Below are 16,352 nucleotides of genomic sequence, written 5' to 3'. Positions count from 1 at the left end.
ACTGCCCTCATTGAGTGCACAATTCATTTTAGCCTGGATGCACAGCCCTGAAATAGCACATGGGAATCAGAAAGAGGAAGTCAATTGGCACCTTGCAGGAGCACAGCAAGTGAAAGAGCAGGAAAAGAAAATTTAGAACCAAGGCATCAGGGAAATGCCTGCTCTCATTAAAAAGTGCCTAGGTTAAGCACATCAGATCTAGATTTTATAAAACATCCAGGGAAAGCACCACTCACCATCACTATAGGAAACTAATTTCATCTCCTTGAGATGGTAGGAGGCAGAGTCACTTCCAGTTAATGAAAAACTTAAGGTGGGCAAAGTAAAACGGTCTCACCTTGACTCAGGAGGATATCTTTAAACAATGACAGCAAATCCAAACTCTTCCCCCCTTCCTCTGCCTTCTCCAAGAATAGACTGAAAAACATAGCCACATTTCAAAAGAATATGCATCTCCAGCTCTCTTTGCAGTCTCTCAAGCCCCTGACATTTTCTCCAGGTCAGAGACACCACATGCAAATACCTGTCTGTCTATTCATGTCCTGCCACTCAGGCAGTGAGGCAAAAAAATCTGGACTCAAACCCTGCTTTGGGATAATTGCTCAGCAAACAGGATGTACATAATCCATTTTCATTATTAATATTCCAGTTAGGAGTTAGGCTCTGTGTTGGGCTTCTCATAATGAGAGGTGCCTTACAACGGAGGTGATGAAATCTGCCATTCAGCTCACAGCACTGCGAGGAGGCAAAGAACCCCCCACCCCTGCAGCCGATTTAGATTCCAGACATTTCTGCTTCCCATAAAGCAGTGGGCTGGATGGGCCCTCTATTGAAGAGCAGGATGTGCTGATTTTCCTGCCTGGGTGATTCTGGAGAAACGTGTCTCCTGCTCATCTGCTTATCGTATATTATACGTTCTTAATATGGGTCTGATAGCTCCTTAGAAGGTGTCTGCCCCATATGATTGCACACCCAGGGAGCAGAACTGCTGGCATGAAGTAGAACAGAGTATGCAAGGGATTATCAAACAGGGTTAATTCAGATGTAACCAGCACAACCCTCGTGGCTGGCTCAACCACGCAGCAGAAACCTGGTTAGTTTTGAAAGGTTATTTTTAAAAAATGCTTGAACTAGAGGTGTTTCCTGATGAGAGTTAAAGGACTTCTTGGTGAAATCTATTCTCATTCTCGTGCAACTTGCATTCCATCTCAGTGGAAGGTGGTTTGCTATTAAAAGAAAAGATAATCCATTATCACTATGAGTCTTGAACTGCCAGGGGGAAGCCTGCAGCTGACTGGGAGGAAAGGCTGATAACTTGCATTTAAAGAAAAAAAAAAAAATCAATTGCCAGTTGGTGTCTTGCCATCAGTCAGAAATACACCATAAATTTGTCCATGGGCAGAGGGACTAAGTCCCTTGGAGGATTTGCAATGGGATTTGAAGACTTCCTATCTACCTCCGGGTGATTAGTTTGAGCCCAGTTTGGATCTGAAGTGACTGAGTTGGTTATTTTTGTCAAGCTCTTTGGTGACAGGTGTCCGTGTTACAAGAAACAAATTGGCACTAATTGGGCTCTCCTGTTGGCATTTTGGCAGGAGAGAGCAACAATGGCTTGATTCGAGAAACTGCACATTAATAGGAAGGGGACACCTGTTCTGGACATACCCAATCTGTCTTATTGTTGTTGATTTGTTTTTGTTTGTTTCAGGAATTTGAGACACAGTCATTTTGAGTGTAGCAATTTTTATCAGCATTCTTTCTCCTGCCTACCCCTGATACACACACACATACAATCATTAGAGAATCCTTCAAAAAAATAGTATACTGATGACCGGCCTATCACTCTGTTTATCTAAGATCATCAGTGAGCAATGTTGGCCAATGGCCCAACTCTGATCAAGACCTAAGTTGCCAGTGGGCAGACTTGTATTTTTTGTTCACTTGTGTACCTGGCATCCGGTCTGGCACATAGAAGACGCTGAATAAATATTTGTTAAATGAATGGATGAACGATCATTCTCTCTCTCTCTCTCTCTCTCTCTCTCTCTCTCTCTCTCTCTCTCTCTCTCTCTCTCAGCTGTTAATGCATGACAATCCTTTCAAGTAGAAATATAGACGTTTAGAGTTGGACAGGACCTTTGCAATCACCTGAAGAAACAGATATTGTTGTTCAGATGAGAAACACTAGGGCTTTGAGAGGTGAGTGACTGAGCTGAGAGCAGAATTTCTGTCTTCTGAGCCCTGGTGTGCTGCTATTTCAATGCTTCTTCTGAGGAAGAGTAATTTCAGAACACGAACCATTGCTGCTAATGAACAGCACTACGGACCATGAATAGAGAAGCCTGATTTCCATTTTGGGATTCTCTCCTGATTATGTGGCCTCAAGGAAGTCACTTAGTATTATTGGGTTTCTGCTGTTTACAGTCTATTTGGGGAGATAGACAAGTAACCAGGCAATTACAATAAAGAATGCCACGTCCGAATAACAGAGGAACAACTTGAAAAACATGGGCAAAAAATACCAGGTATCATTTGGGGATAAATTATTTTTCATCTCTAAATAATCACTACATTGAATTAGAACATGTAAGACTCGTGAGAGGTGGCCCCTGTTTTAATAAGTCTTAAGAGCCCAGGTGGCAATTTCAGAAGTGACTTGCCCAGTAGACTCTAATGATCCATGAGTGGTGGAAGTAGAGGTCAAGTTGTTCTGTACAAAAGGAGGTACAATGATTTGTGTTTTGTAATTAAGAGGAGGTAGGATAGCGGAGGCTAGACTTAGGTCAATGCAGATTTGAGGAGTCCTAGTCTTACTGCAATATCTTCCCCAGTGGTGGCATCTACATGGAATGACCCAAGTTTGGGTTCTCTGAAGCAACTCCTTGCCACTCTGTGCCTTTGTGATAATTTTTTAGAAATAGAAGTCTCGAGAGAAAGGAAGATGTAGCATGGCTTCTTGGCTGTAGATAAATTACATATCCAGTCACCTATAGTAACAAGCACAGAAAGAGATGAAGCTCTTCAGCCATCCAGAAACTGTCACATTCAGACTTTTGCTACAGCAAATAGCCAAACCAACAAAGTTGACTACACTTATCTTTTTTTCTAATGCAGATGCTCACACGCTTCCGTAAAATGGATAGAATGAAAAAGATGTGGTCAAATCAGAAAAATGTATAATAAGGATCTTATAGCACTTTCCTTGAGAAGCTTCAAGGAAAGGCTCTAGTTTGGGCAACCTGGAGCCAAGGAGGAGATAGCTGTGCTCAAAGATAAAAATTTCTGCCTATGGTGAGTAACTCTAGTCCTGAATTGGCAATTATCTACCTTTCGATTTAAGGGTGTTAGGAAAGACCAGTAAACATTCTGTGGGACTTGGCAAAATTCATGTTAAAGAAGATGAGGGACCCTACCAACTCACTCCAGACTATATAACAATCTCACCATTAAAAAGACCTTCTTACCACTGTGTATGTACTGATTCTTATGGCAGACTGTGGCCACTGAGTAGTGTGCCATTATAGAGTAGCTCTGAAATGGGAGGTCACTTCATGATGCTAAGCTGAAAGGGGAGATAATTCCCTATGTATAAACTCTAGTCTAATAATAATAGTAACAACAACAACAACATCTTACATTGATATAGTGCTTTTCTGTGCCAGTCATTGTCTCGATATTAACTCAATCCTCACAATCCTATGGATAGGAATCTGTTATCATCTCTGTTCCAAAGATGAAGAAACTGGGGCACAAAGCAATTAAACAACTCACCCAAGGTTACACAACATGTCAAGAGCCCGGATTCAAACTGGAGATTGTGGTCCTAATGACTACACTATTATAAACTGTTAAAAACTGCGATAGGAAAAACATGCACAAGTTATTCTCAGACAAGCAAAGCAGTCTTGGAAGGAAGCTGCTCTCATCCTTTGACCTTGAGCACACAGGTGATGAGCACCTGGTAGATCATTCCTGTGGGGCAAGAGGTAGGGCTTGTTTACCCTGGGGGTAGACACTGGTGTATAGAGGGAAGGAGGTAGTTTGGCAGGGCTGTAAAAAGTGCCAGCCCTGAAGACAGTGTGCAGGTACTGAATTTCAGCAACCTGGACTTTGAGGCCTGGTCTGCTGTGTTTCTTTGTATGATCTGTTTTTCTTTCTTTTCTTTCTTATTAAATTTTTATATGTGAAAGAATTAGGTTTTCATAGTCGCCTCTCTTGTCTGTACTAAAGGGAGCCATTCCTTTCCTTTGACCCCACATTATTTTTAAGTTTTTAAATAGTAGCCTCTCTTATCTTGGTTAATGGAAAGCTGAAGAGGAAGAGGAAGAAGGAGGGGGAGGGGGAGGGGGAGGGGGAGGGGGAGGGGGAGGGGGAGGGGGAGGGGGAGGGGGAGGAGGAGGGGGAGGAGGAGGAGGAGGAGGAGAAGAAGAAGAAGGAGGAGAAGAAGAAGAAGGAGAAGAAGAAGAAGAAGGAGAAGAAGAAGAAGTCTTTTTCCCCTACACTCGCTCCTGGAGTTTTACAGCAGACACCGTGGATTTCCGTCCCACACCCAGAAGACCCACCCGAGTGGACATGCTACTCCTAGAACAGACAGTGTCTGGCACGCTGACAGCTTCCTGTTTCTCCCTTTCTCTCCACTGAGGCCCTTCTCTGACATCAAGGGAGCTTGCTTCACTCAACTAGGTGCAACCTGGATGTCCAAGGGGTTTAATTCCTCAAGGGGCAGACATTGGTATATGGGCCAGTCTCCTCAGACCATGGTGGGTAAATTTGGAGGTGCGTTCACAGTTTTCTAGAGGGAGTCCTGTAGGATTGAGCCCAAGGAATCCTCAGCAGTAACACACTCATGAACACATCCTTTATCATCTTTTCTTACTTCCATGTTTTACTTCCCAATCCTTCACATACGCTCTGGTCTCAGCTCCCAAATGAATGACTGTGTTCAAGTCCTTGCCCCATGCTCTGCTTGTGGGGGAAGCCAAACTAGGACAACTTGGAAAAGGGGGCTTATGCACCCCTGTAGCTGACTGTGGTGGTAGGAGGGAGGCTCAAGGTGAAAGACTTTCCAGGGGCAGGGAAAGTCAGGGGAGAATCCCTTCAGCACATGAGGGTTCCCCATGTAGAGCTTGGGGATTTTAGAAATCAGAATGTTTTCCTTTACTAAAGTGAGTCATTCCATTCCTTTGACCCACACTGGTTTCTGTTTGTTTGTTTTGTTGTTGTTGTTGTTGTTGTTGTCTGAGGCTGAGGGATTCCACAAAATATGCTTTATCAAGTGAGGAACTGAAAAGACCAGCTTCCTGAATATAGATGACTGCCCTTGGTACCGTGAGCCCAGAAAACAGACTGATGAGACTGATAAACCACAGGTTAGAAAACATTCTGAAAGCCCCAGTTCACTGAAAACTGAAACGATTTGAAAACTAAATGAAACTCCTTCATTCAACCATCTGGAATCAGCAAGAATTCCAGGCCCAGCCCTGAGAAATGGAGGTGACAGATTGTCATGGTCTGCTCCTTCCTTGTGTAGTTTTCATTACTGGATGAACTTATTCACAGCTCTCCTGCGTGCAGATCTCTACAGCAGGGAAGCCTTGTTGATGCCTGGCTTTCGTGATTGAAAGAGGACCTATCTGCGAGTGACAGAGTAGACAGAAGTTGGTGGTAACCCACTGGGTTTCCAGAGGAACAATATTCCCAGTTTTCTGTGGGAGACTCTAGTCAAGTAACGTATGACATCAAGCTAAGATACCCAGGTTCTGTGACTCAGGTGTTGAGTCACCAAATTTTAGTGCCCAGAACACAGGGAACAACTGTCAGTCTGCAGTTGACTATTTTGTTCAGTTCTGGGAATCACACTTTGATAGGACTTTGACAAACTGGAGAATGTTCAAAAGAAACCATGACACACGCCGTATAAAGTAACATGTTGGCGTTTTTCCCTCTGACACTGATAATTGCATCCTTTCTCCATCAAGTTTGGAAGCAATTGAGAAATACAGGGGGTTCAACTATTATCTTTATTGCTGACAAAACTACATTCATGTAGATGGGTTGGACCTGCACCATCTAGATTTTGGGGGCTATGCTTGCAAGGATTGAATTAATGAAACACTCTCTGACACAGCCCATGTCAGTGAGCATCTGTGGACTGCCTTATACCTTATACAGAGAGAAGGGACAGAGAAGGTCCTTCAGCCATGCCTCTAGAAGACAGCACTGCGCGCTGACCCAGGTCTTCTTACCACCTCATCTCTCTAGAGGTCTGAACAAAAGATAGCCAATCAGGGGCTCAGCTTCACATGTTCAGGACTTGTATCAATCTCCCCCATTGGACAAGGTGCCCCTCAGCGCCTGGGAGGAAGATAGAGGGGACAAATGAAATAGTCCTTTTTAATATTTTTGAAGGGTGAAAATTCCTATCTTATGGGCCAAAACAAAATCATGGCAGAGGGAAAAAAAATGGTTTTCACAATATGTTTATCTTGGGAAAGAGAAGATTTAGAGGAACACATGATATTTATCTCTAAGTATCTGAAAGTCTATCATGGAAAAGGGGGAAGAGTAGGTCCGATTGCTTAAGTACAAAAGCGAACAAAAAGGAGACATTTTGCTAGTTCTCATTATTAGGTTAATTCTGCCCTCCCCCTCAAAAGACTATCGTAGTTATTAAAAGTTTTCAAGCAAAGGTTGGGGATATTTGTAGAAGATAACTAGGCATTTATTTGCGATCTGGGAAAATTTCCTATGATCTTCCTAAACTCTGAGATTCTTTGGTTCTATGAAGTCAATGCAGGTCATACAAATCTGTCTTTTGAGTAGAATGGGTAAAAAATGTTCTAAGCACAAACAACTCTTGAATATATATATATATATATATATATATATATATATATATATATATATATGATTGAGACATAGAAAAAGAATAACAAGAGAATAGCTAAGATTACAGATAATGGCTTCATCTACCTTCCTACCAAATCCTTACTTATATACATATCCTAGTCAATGAAATGATAGGAACTTCAAATCCTAGTGATGTTTTTCTCTTAGTACAAATTCACTCAGGAAAGAAAAAAAGGACAGCTAAGAATCCTGGGTGGTTCACATTTAGAGAATTAGCCTAAAAGTAGGTGCAAAATAAATGTCAACAGTTACAACATTCTTATTTTACTTATCCACTCTCTCCATAAAAATACCTACATGGTCCCCTATATTCTTTAACACATCTGCTTTATTAGAATAAAGATCCTTAGGAATAAGTGGGCTACCGTTAGGAATAAATTGGGAGACACCAAGAAAGGCCCCTGCTTGAAAGGAACTCATCTTCTCTACTGCTTACACATTCTTTCATGAAAATTTATTCTTATCAAAAGGAAAATATCACTGGAATGAAAAAAAAAATTAGAACCCTAAGAGGGCTTACTATAAATGACCCCCACGAATCAATGACATTTATGTTATTATTGTTCTAAAATGAAGCGCTAATGACGAATTAGACCATAAGAGCTAAAATCCAGAAGCATTTGCCCAGGGACAAAACATAAGTTTTGCTGTTATCCTCTATGCTTGCCTTCGCTTTGTGGTATCCAGTTTCTTTATCTTCTGGCATGTCTAAGTAATGCCTATCACTTATAAATTCCTTTCATTTCTCCATTTTTTCCACATTGTATAGGTTTTTGTCTATGAGCTCATTGAATGAGGGACCAAGTCTTATGTTTCTGTGCTTCTAAGAAGCTGAGTAGCCAAGTGGAAAGATCATGAACTTTCAAGTTGGACCAAACTTGCTTTGAATCTCACTTAGCCACTTTGAAGCTCAATTTCCTCCTCTGCAGGAGGTTTTGGCAAACTATTTTATCTAGATATCTGACCCAGTGTTTAGCCCAGTGTCAGGAGTCTACTAGATTCACTATAGGAGTTTGTTGAATGGTTGTCAAATTACTTGACAGTAAACAGGATTGCTCTGAGATATTGGGAGAGGGACAAAGAGAAGGAAGGAAAAAGCAGTTGTGTGGTAGAAGGCTAGCTGTCTCCAACATTTTCCTTGTTTACTGACTTACTAATTAAGTCTATACTGAGTTGGAAATTGTGTGTTTGATTTCCTACACTGAGATATCTGGGTAAAGCAACTATGATGTCCTTATAAATGGGAAGGAACTGTTTTATTTTATTTTATTTTTTTTTACCCTTCTCTAACAAGCTTTTATTTTGTAGCATTAATAGCTCCAAATGTTTTTTTCTTGTCTGCACAATAAATAATTGTCTGGTAGCAGTACTTGAGATAAGTGTGACATTCACCCCAGAAAACACTTCTGTCTGTCCATACCTGGCTTAATTAAAGTCTAAACTTCTTGATGGCAAACAACTTTCTTTGTCCCATGTCTAGCTCAATGTCTTTTACTTCAAGTAACAGGAAAAACAACTCCAACTGGCTTAAACAATGAAGGAAATGTATTGTCTCATGTAACAGGAGTTCTGTGAGTAAGGGCAGTGGGGTACCGGGAAGGGGAATATGATGGCAGTGCTATGCCTTGGAAGGCATAGTATCACTAGAAGGCAATTTATCACTAGTATTGTTGAGAACTGCCGGTGCAAGGTGATAATGGGAAGTAAGCTGACTTTCAGTAATTGTGATTATTATTCTAATATTCTCCAAAGACGATACACCCCCATTTGCCTCACCTGTGGTGGGCCGCTCCCACTGCCCCTCTCATGGTACACTATTGGGAAAGGGTGTGTTTACCATCCTCCCTACTTGCTAAACAGGGAAGTAGGTTACAGAGGAGAGGTAGGGGCACAGGAAAGGTTTTACATCTATTCATCTGTTTGATTATGTATCTATTACTTTTATTCATTTCTTTGCGTTATTTCAAACTGATTCACCTGCAACAATTTTGTGGGCTCTTAGAACATTCCCATCAATGTGGCCATCCTCCTGCAGTTTTCTTGGGTGGCGGCATCTTTTTTATGAATGGTTAGTCATGATTCTTTCCTCTGCTCCCTGATGGGGAGACCACAGTTTGCCTTCAGGTTGTTGCTGTTGGGGTCCCTCTGCCCCTAAAGGTGGCCCTATGATGATGTGGTGTTGTCGCTAGTCTGCACGGCCCACGACTCGTACTAGGGAATCATGCATCGTTCACCCTGACAAACTGCGGGGAGTGCAGGCCAGTCTCAAAGTGCCAGCTGTCTCCTGGCTGTTAGCCCTTCACATGCCCTCTAGAGGCAAGAGGCAAGGCTGATGCCATGGTTTCTCCCCAAGGCAGGGAGGGTAGAGGAAGCCCAGTCAGCCTCTCTAGGTGTGAGGTGAAGCAGGTGGTACCCCTTCCTGTTTCCTCCGGAGGCAAAACTGCGGCATGGTAACAAGTCTTTCTAAAAAAATATTGTCTCCAAAATACTCCCTCCCCTTCACACTCTTAGCTCAAGAATTGGAGAGCTGGTTTTTCACAAAGTCTTTTGGAAGTGCTGTATGAGGGGTTTTCAAGTCACCTTCAATGCATACGTGCTCTTTATTCTATGAGTGTCTTTGTCACAAGTGAGGTAGTGGTAGTTTTATCTTAACATCAGATTACACAGACATGACAACATCCAACAGAGGAATAAGACATTCCTCCTCTGTGCCTGTGAATCTGTTTCTAGTTATTCCTGAAGATTCCCTCGCACATCCCACTGCTCATTATTGGGTCACATGTCCTCTTCCAAACAATTAGCTGGCCACGTGAACTGTAATAGCAAGAGTGGCTCAGACTAGTTAATGCTTATCCTTGAGTCAGAGATACGGTCACCTCTGAGAGCACATGATTATGGTAGAGAAAGATGATGCATGACCAAATTTAGGGAACAGGTACCCAATGGCATCTGCTAGTTGGCATGCAATATCTGTCCAATGCTAATGACTTTGGAAAGCTCAGAGTCAAGGATGCCTGCCAGTAAGTTCAATCTACCCTAAAAATCATTAGGTTTTTGGAGGTGCATGACAGGGTTAGAGATAGTATGGATGGGGCTACACAGATAGCTGCAATCAGAATGAAGATGGGCTGGCTGTGAATGGATCTGCAGGGCTGTCAGTATGCTGATGGGTTCCTGCTTGTGAACAGACGGCAGGTGAACGTCCCTCTCTCTGTAGGCTTTTCCTCCGTGGGGAACTCTTCCCCTGCTCACCTTTGGTCAAGCTGAAAGACCTCACTTTGACCTGCTGGAGTGTTCTTTTCCCTTGTTTCTCTATGGACAACCCAAGGCCTCTCAGATGAACTCACTGGACTCTTGCTCTGTTGAATCTGTGGTGAGAACTCAGTCAAGTACAAACTGCTACCCAGCATGTTCTGGGGCCCTTGTGCCAAGCCCCTTTTCTGTCCTGATTTGTGAGATACTGCAGCCTGCTTCCCAGTGTCAGCCAGGGCTATTTGTGTCAAATTATGGTACACTCAGCTACAAAAGCTGGGTTGAGACCTACAAATTCATTTTCACATGCAACTTAAGCCAAGACTTTTTCTCGGGTGTGCAGTGGTGTTGAAGAGAAATGGGATGCTAAGGACCACACTATGCCCCTTTCCTCAAACCCTATAGTATTGGCCCATTGTGCTTTCCTGTCTAACTCTGATTTCATTTGCACCTGAGATAACAGTTTCTAAAGTATCCCTACCCCCATTCTTGGGATTTAAAAGTTATATTGATGGGTTTCTATTTGTTTTGTTTTGAACATGGTGTACAATATCTCAATTTTTTTTCCCCCAGGGCTTAATTTAAGATCTAGGTTATCAGTAATTCTAGACTATGTTAGCTCTCTGCAGAATTAATTATAGTTTTTTTTTTTTTTTAAAGCACCACTTGGGAGGGCAAGAAATGCAGTCTAGACAAATAATGAAGTCGTTAAGAAACACATCCAACATAGTATATGTGTATGCCTGTGTGGCCATATACGCTTATACGTATAAACAGCATATACACAAAGATATGCAAATGTGTTATATCTATAGCTATGTGCTATATCTAACTCAGGATGGAGAGGCCATAGTAGGAAGGCGATGCTCGGGTGCTGAATGTCTTCACAGCTGTGTTCCTTGAGCCTATTCACTGTTTTTTCTTTTTTCTTTTTGGAAGAGGTCTGGGTGGGCTCCGAGGTGGAGGGAAGTAAAAAGGAGATGTGATGACTGGAGCAGCTCACTGCTCATTGATTTACCCCTCGAATCTTAAAGTTCTTCAAGTTGGGCTCTTCCCCTTGGCTGTCCCCTTGACAAACCCTAGATTCCATTCTTGCTTGGAGAGCAGAGCAGATACCATTTGATCTTGTGGCATCCCAAAGTGGGTTCTTTTGAGAAAAGGAAGTGAGAAGTTGATTACCATGGATTCCTAGTTCTCGTTTCCTACATAGTCAGGCTCCTCTTCCAACAAAGTTCTCAGAGTCTTGAGATTTTCAGAGCTGCACTAAATTGTATATAGTTGGCACATTCCTGCAGTCAATATTAAGGAGAGCTAATATTGACATAGTGCTTTTTATGCGTGATTCACCAGGTACATGCAATCATTATCTTCCTTTTACAGCTATGGAAACAGAGACATAGAAGGTTAAGTAACTTACTAAAGTTCCCAACATTGGTAAGACGCAGACCTAGAATTTGGCAGTCTGGTTTGGGGGTCTGAGCTCATAAGCTGCTATGCCCTCTACACTCTGCCATGCTGTTCTTGTTTTGCAATCAGAGGCAATGTGGGGCCAGGTGTCCTCTAGAGACTGACACTAGATGCGTATATGAATGCAAAGTCATGGAACTAGAAAGAAGCAGCACTTGGGTGTCCAGCTCACGTTCATTCTGCTCTGTATCCTACTGATGTGTCAGAGGTGGGGGAGTCTAATCTAGGCATTCTGATACACAGACATCACCACATCTTACAGAAGGATAGAAGATACTCTTCCTACGTTTCTGAAAGCCCCTGCCCAGTCACCCAGAAGTACATGGTGAGTCATGCATAGAGCAGTGTTCTTGACTGGCATCACTAGACTTGAACTGCTTAGTCTTTAGCATTGGTTCTTGTTATTAAGGACTGATCATATGCAAAATATGCCTTTCTAGTAACCGTTGTGAAGGTGTAGGAGCATATAGAGGAGGGAGGACAGTAAGGCAGAGAATTAGCGTAAGAGATATCAAAAAGAATGAGATCAGATTTCACCCCTCAGAGTCAGGAGGACCCTTCTAAACTTCCCCTTGCTCTCTCTCCAAACAAAGCCTTCCTGTCTGCCAAACACTCTTTCCCACATCCCCTGAATGTGTACGCCCTGCCTTTGAGTTACTGCCCCTGCCAACTGGGGCCCTTTTTCCCATCCTCTGTTTGTGAGGGACTCTTACACAACCTTTAGGACCAACTTAGGATTTCATCTCATCTGCACAGCCTTACCTTAGCACTTTCATTTCTAAGACTGTTAAAAAATGGCTGGGACTTGGCAGACCACGGTCGAGGTTCACATCTGGGGATGTGTGATTAGGCATAAAGACTTATCTGTGGTCCAGGAGGCAGTATTTGGGTCAGACTGTGGGCCCAGTAACTGTGGTTTGTGACAAGGCTCTGAGAGCTGTCCTGGAGCTGAGCCCGAGTTCTGGGCAAGTCAAGCGATGCCCATGTTAGAGCCAGACGGTCAAGCAGCCAGTAGTGGTCGAGAAGATCAGGCATCAGCAGCATTCTTTTCAAGCCTAGTTGTGCCCAGGTCTCATCCAGGTGGGCATCGCTCTCTCCTCCAGTTGTCACCAGTATACTTACTGGTTTGTGTATACTTACTGTGTATACTTACTCTGTCATTGACATGGCATTTGATCATCTATCCCTTCGTAGTGCTAGTAAATGTTTTCTGTGTGTTGTCTCTCCAAGCTCCATGAGAAATACACACACACACACACACACACACACACACACACAGGGTGCCAAAAAATGTATACACATTTTAAGAAAGGAAAAAACTATATTAAAATTGTATTATACATACCGATAACAAAAGATGAATACAAGTCATGTTTGACTTCGGCAATTACAAGAGGTGCTCAAAGTGGTTACCATCAGCATAATTTTAATACAGTTTTTTCCTTTCTTAAAATGTGTATACATTTTCTTGGCACACTCTGTATATACATATATATATATATATGATTATACTGTGTATATCTGATAGCCATGCCAGAAATATCTACTGCATGAATGAATCACAAAAATCCTGTTGAATTATGTCCCTCAAAAAAAAAAAAAAAAAAAAAAGATATGTTAGGGTCTTAGTACCTCAGAATGTGATCTTATTTGGAGATGGGATATTGACAGAGGTGACCAATATAAAACAAAATCATTAGGGTGGGCCCTAATCCAGTATGACTGATGCTCTGGTTTAAAGGGGAAATTTGGACACGGAGACAGACACACCTAGAAGGAAGACAGTGTGAAGAGACAGAGGGAGAAGATGGCCATCTATAAGCCAAGGGGGGAGGCCTGGAAAGAATCCTTCCCTCACAGCCCTCAGAAGGAGCCCACACTGCTGACACCTTGATCTTGGACTTCTGTCTTCCAGAACTATGAGATGATAAAATTCCCTTGTGTGAGTAACCTAGTGTGTGGGATTTTGTTATGCCAGCCCCAACAAACAAATATACTGTCTATTATTTATTGAGCACTTATTCTGCGAGGCTCTGTTTGAGTCACTTTACAAGTATTAACTCCTTTAATCTAACAAATTCTCCACCAGACAGGTATAGTACAATATTACCCAGGAGAAGAAACTAAGACCCAGAGAAGTTAAGTAAATTTCCCGAGATGACTTAAATAGTAAGTGGCAGAGCTAGAATTTGAACTGAGGCAGTCTGGCTCCAGAACACATACTCTTAACCAGTATCCTATAGTGCCCCAGTAAGTACCCTTTATCTGAAAGACTGCAGACTGGTGGGCTTAAGGCGATAGTCACTTCACATGTGTTTTGTTTGATCTTGAGGTAGCATTGTATTTCCCAAAGATTCATGAAACCACATCTCTCAACCTACATGCTGTTACGTGGTGTGACCTTGCTACTCCCCTCAAGAGACAGAGTCCATTTTTCTGCTTACATTTGGCTAGGTGGGCATTGTGATTACTTTGACAAACAGAATGGGATGAAAATGATGCTGTGAAAGAGCCAAGTATGGTTTTTAACTGGCCCAGAAGATTCTATTTTCTGCCTCTTATTAGTTGGCTGCCATGTAACTGTACAGCTTCTTAGGACCACGATACTGTAAGAAGTTCAAGCACATGGAGAAGCCCCAGAGGATGAGACACCATTCAAAGAGAGAAAGACAAAGAAAGACAGAGAACCAAGGAGCATAGAAATAAAGGCACTAGATACGGGGGAAACAATTCATCATTGCGGAAGTGGATCCACCAGCTCCAGTTGCCTCAGCTGATGCCACATGGATCAGAAGTGAATTACTCCACTGTCCAGTGATCACCTGAGCCCTTCTCAAATTCCTGAACCACAAGTCATGAGCAGAATAAAATGGTTGTTGTAAGCTACTACTTTGCGGGTTGCTTATTACTCAGCATAGATTACTGATACAAATCCTGACAGTATTTTAAAATAATTTAAATTTGTTTTCAACGGTTCCAGGTTGAGACCGTTTTCACACCCACAGCTATCTCTCCCACATGAGGATTTTCAGCTTTTCCTGAAGAATAGAAGCGTTAGCTCTTCCTACTTAGCAATAATTGCTTGTGATGGAGTAGAGCTACCCTTTAGATGGGGCACATGCATTCTGAAGAGTTCCCTGGAGCCCATATCAGACCCACTTGCTTCCTTTATGCTATCTGCCTATCCCATCCAGACATCTGAGATTTGCAACGTAGCTTCAGCTGTTTCATTAAAGCCTCCCACCCAGTTCCCAACTAGTTCAGCAACATTCTCTGGCTCCTTCAGATAGTCACACAGCTGCACCAGGCACGGGAGCCTCTGAGCCAGTCGCCCTCTCCTCCTTTCCTTTAGTCGCTCCGTGTACCATCTCCACACTCAGGAGGGTGGGGGCGCACAGCCAGGCCGTTGTGCTTTCCGAGGCTTTTCTTGTTTGCTTGTTCACTACCGCAGGAGGGGTGCTTCTCCAAAATTGAAACTTCATACTGTGCCATTCCTTCATCTCATTTCCAGGGCCCCTGCTGCGTGACCGTGTGACACATAGTCATTCTGTGAGAATTGAGAAGGATATTGGCAGTTTGGGAGCTGTTGTTCCTGCTTATGTATGCAAAGAACATAATTGCTAAGTGCATCATCTGCTGTAATTTACACATCCACATATAGCACTGAGCAGGGCATTCTCTTCTTCCATGGGCACCCAGGGTTGAAGTTGGGTACACACACTGGCCTAGAGGGAAGCTGGCTGATTTCCAAGGCCCCAGGCGGCCCAGCGGAGGACTCGAACAGTGAGGTTTCTAAGACCTCCAAAATGGGACTGGCAGACTCTCTCCTTGGATGATTTAGAATTTTTGCAGGGAAGATGCAAGGGATAAATCTGCAGCACCTCACCTCTTTGGCATTCTTTTCAAATGAGTTTCAGACCCTTTATAAGAGTTAGTTGTAATGATAGATCTAGGATTCGCAGCTATGTGCAAGCAATAGTGTTAAATAAGGGCTGATCTCTGCTCTCAGGACACATACCTTGGAGCAGAGCAGCTCGACATCTCTTGAGAGGATTTCCCTGGGGAGAAAGCTCTTCTGGTGGCAGATTTGTTCAGATGCATCAAGTCTGACCAAATCTTAAAGGGCACTGCTGTTTAACTTGGTTTCACTCTTGGGTTTGCATGTGTTACTAAAGTGTATAGAAAGTTTCACTGGCAGATTGTAAAGTGGGAAGGGGCCTTTTGCCAGGACACTCAGCATTCAGCCTAATCCATTGTAACGGTGTGGCGAGAATCCCCAGGTTGTACTCCAGGAGTTCAGTTTTCTCCAGAAGATACAGATATGACAGCACTGTATCCAAAGTTGTACAGAGTAGAATAAGGTATCAGTTCTCTCCACAAAATTATGTTTTAAGTTTATGCTTTAGGTGACAAAATAATACAGCTGAAACAATTACTTTGGAGGTCTGGAAAAAGAAAATGTCAGGAAACTCCAATCCAGGCATTACAACAGATAGTCAAACTCGGATATCAGTTTTCCTGGGTTTGAATCCTGACTCTGCCACTCAGCAATGTGACCTGGGCAATTCATATAACCTCTGCCTCAGTTTCCTCATTTGCAAAATGGGTATAAGGGTGCCTCTGTCAGTGTCACTGGGGAAGTTAAAAGACTTAATACATGAGAAGGGCTGAGAACAGTGCTTGGCAGTTGGTGAGGACTCAAAGAATGACAGCACTTAGCATTT

This window comes from Rhinolophus sinicus, chromosome 16 (assembly GCF_057876585.1).
Source record: "Rhinolophus sinicus isolate RSI-liver-muscle chromosome 16, RSI-T2T, whole genome shotgun sequence".
Taxonomy (NCBI): Eukaryota; Metazoa; Chordata; class Mammalia; order Chiroptera; family Rhinolophidae; genus Rhinolophus; species Rhinolophus sinicus.
The sequence above is the reverse complement of the archived record's forward strand: the minus strand, read 5'-3'. Positions refer to the sequence as shown.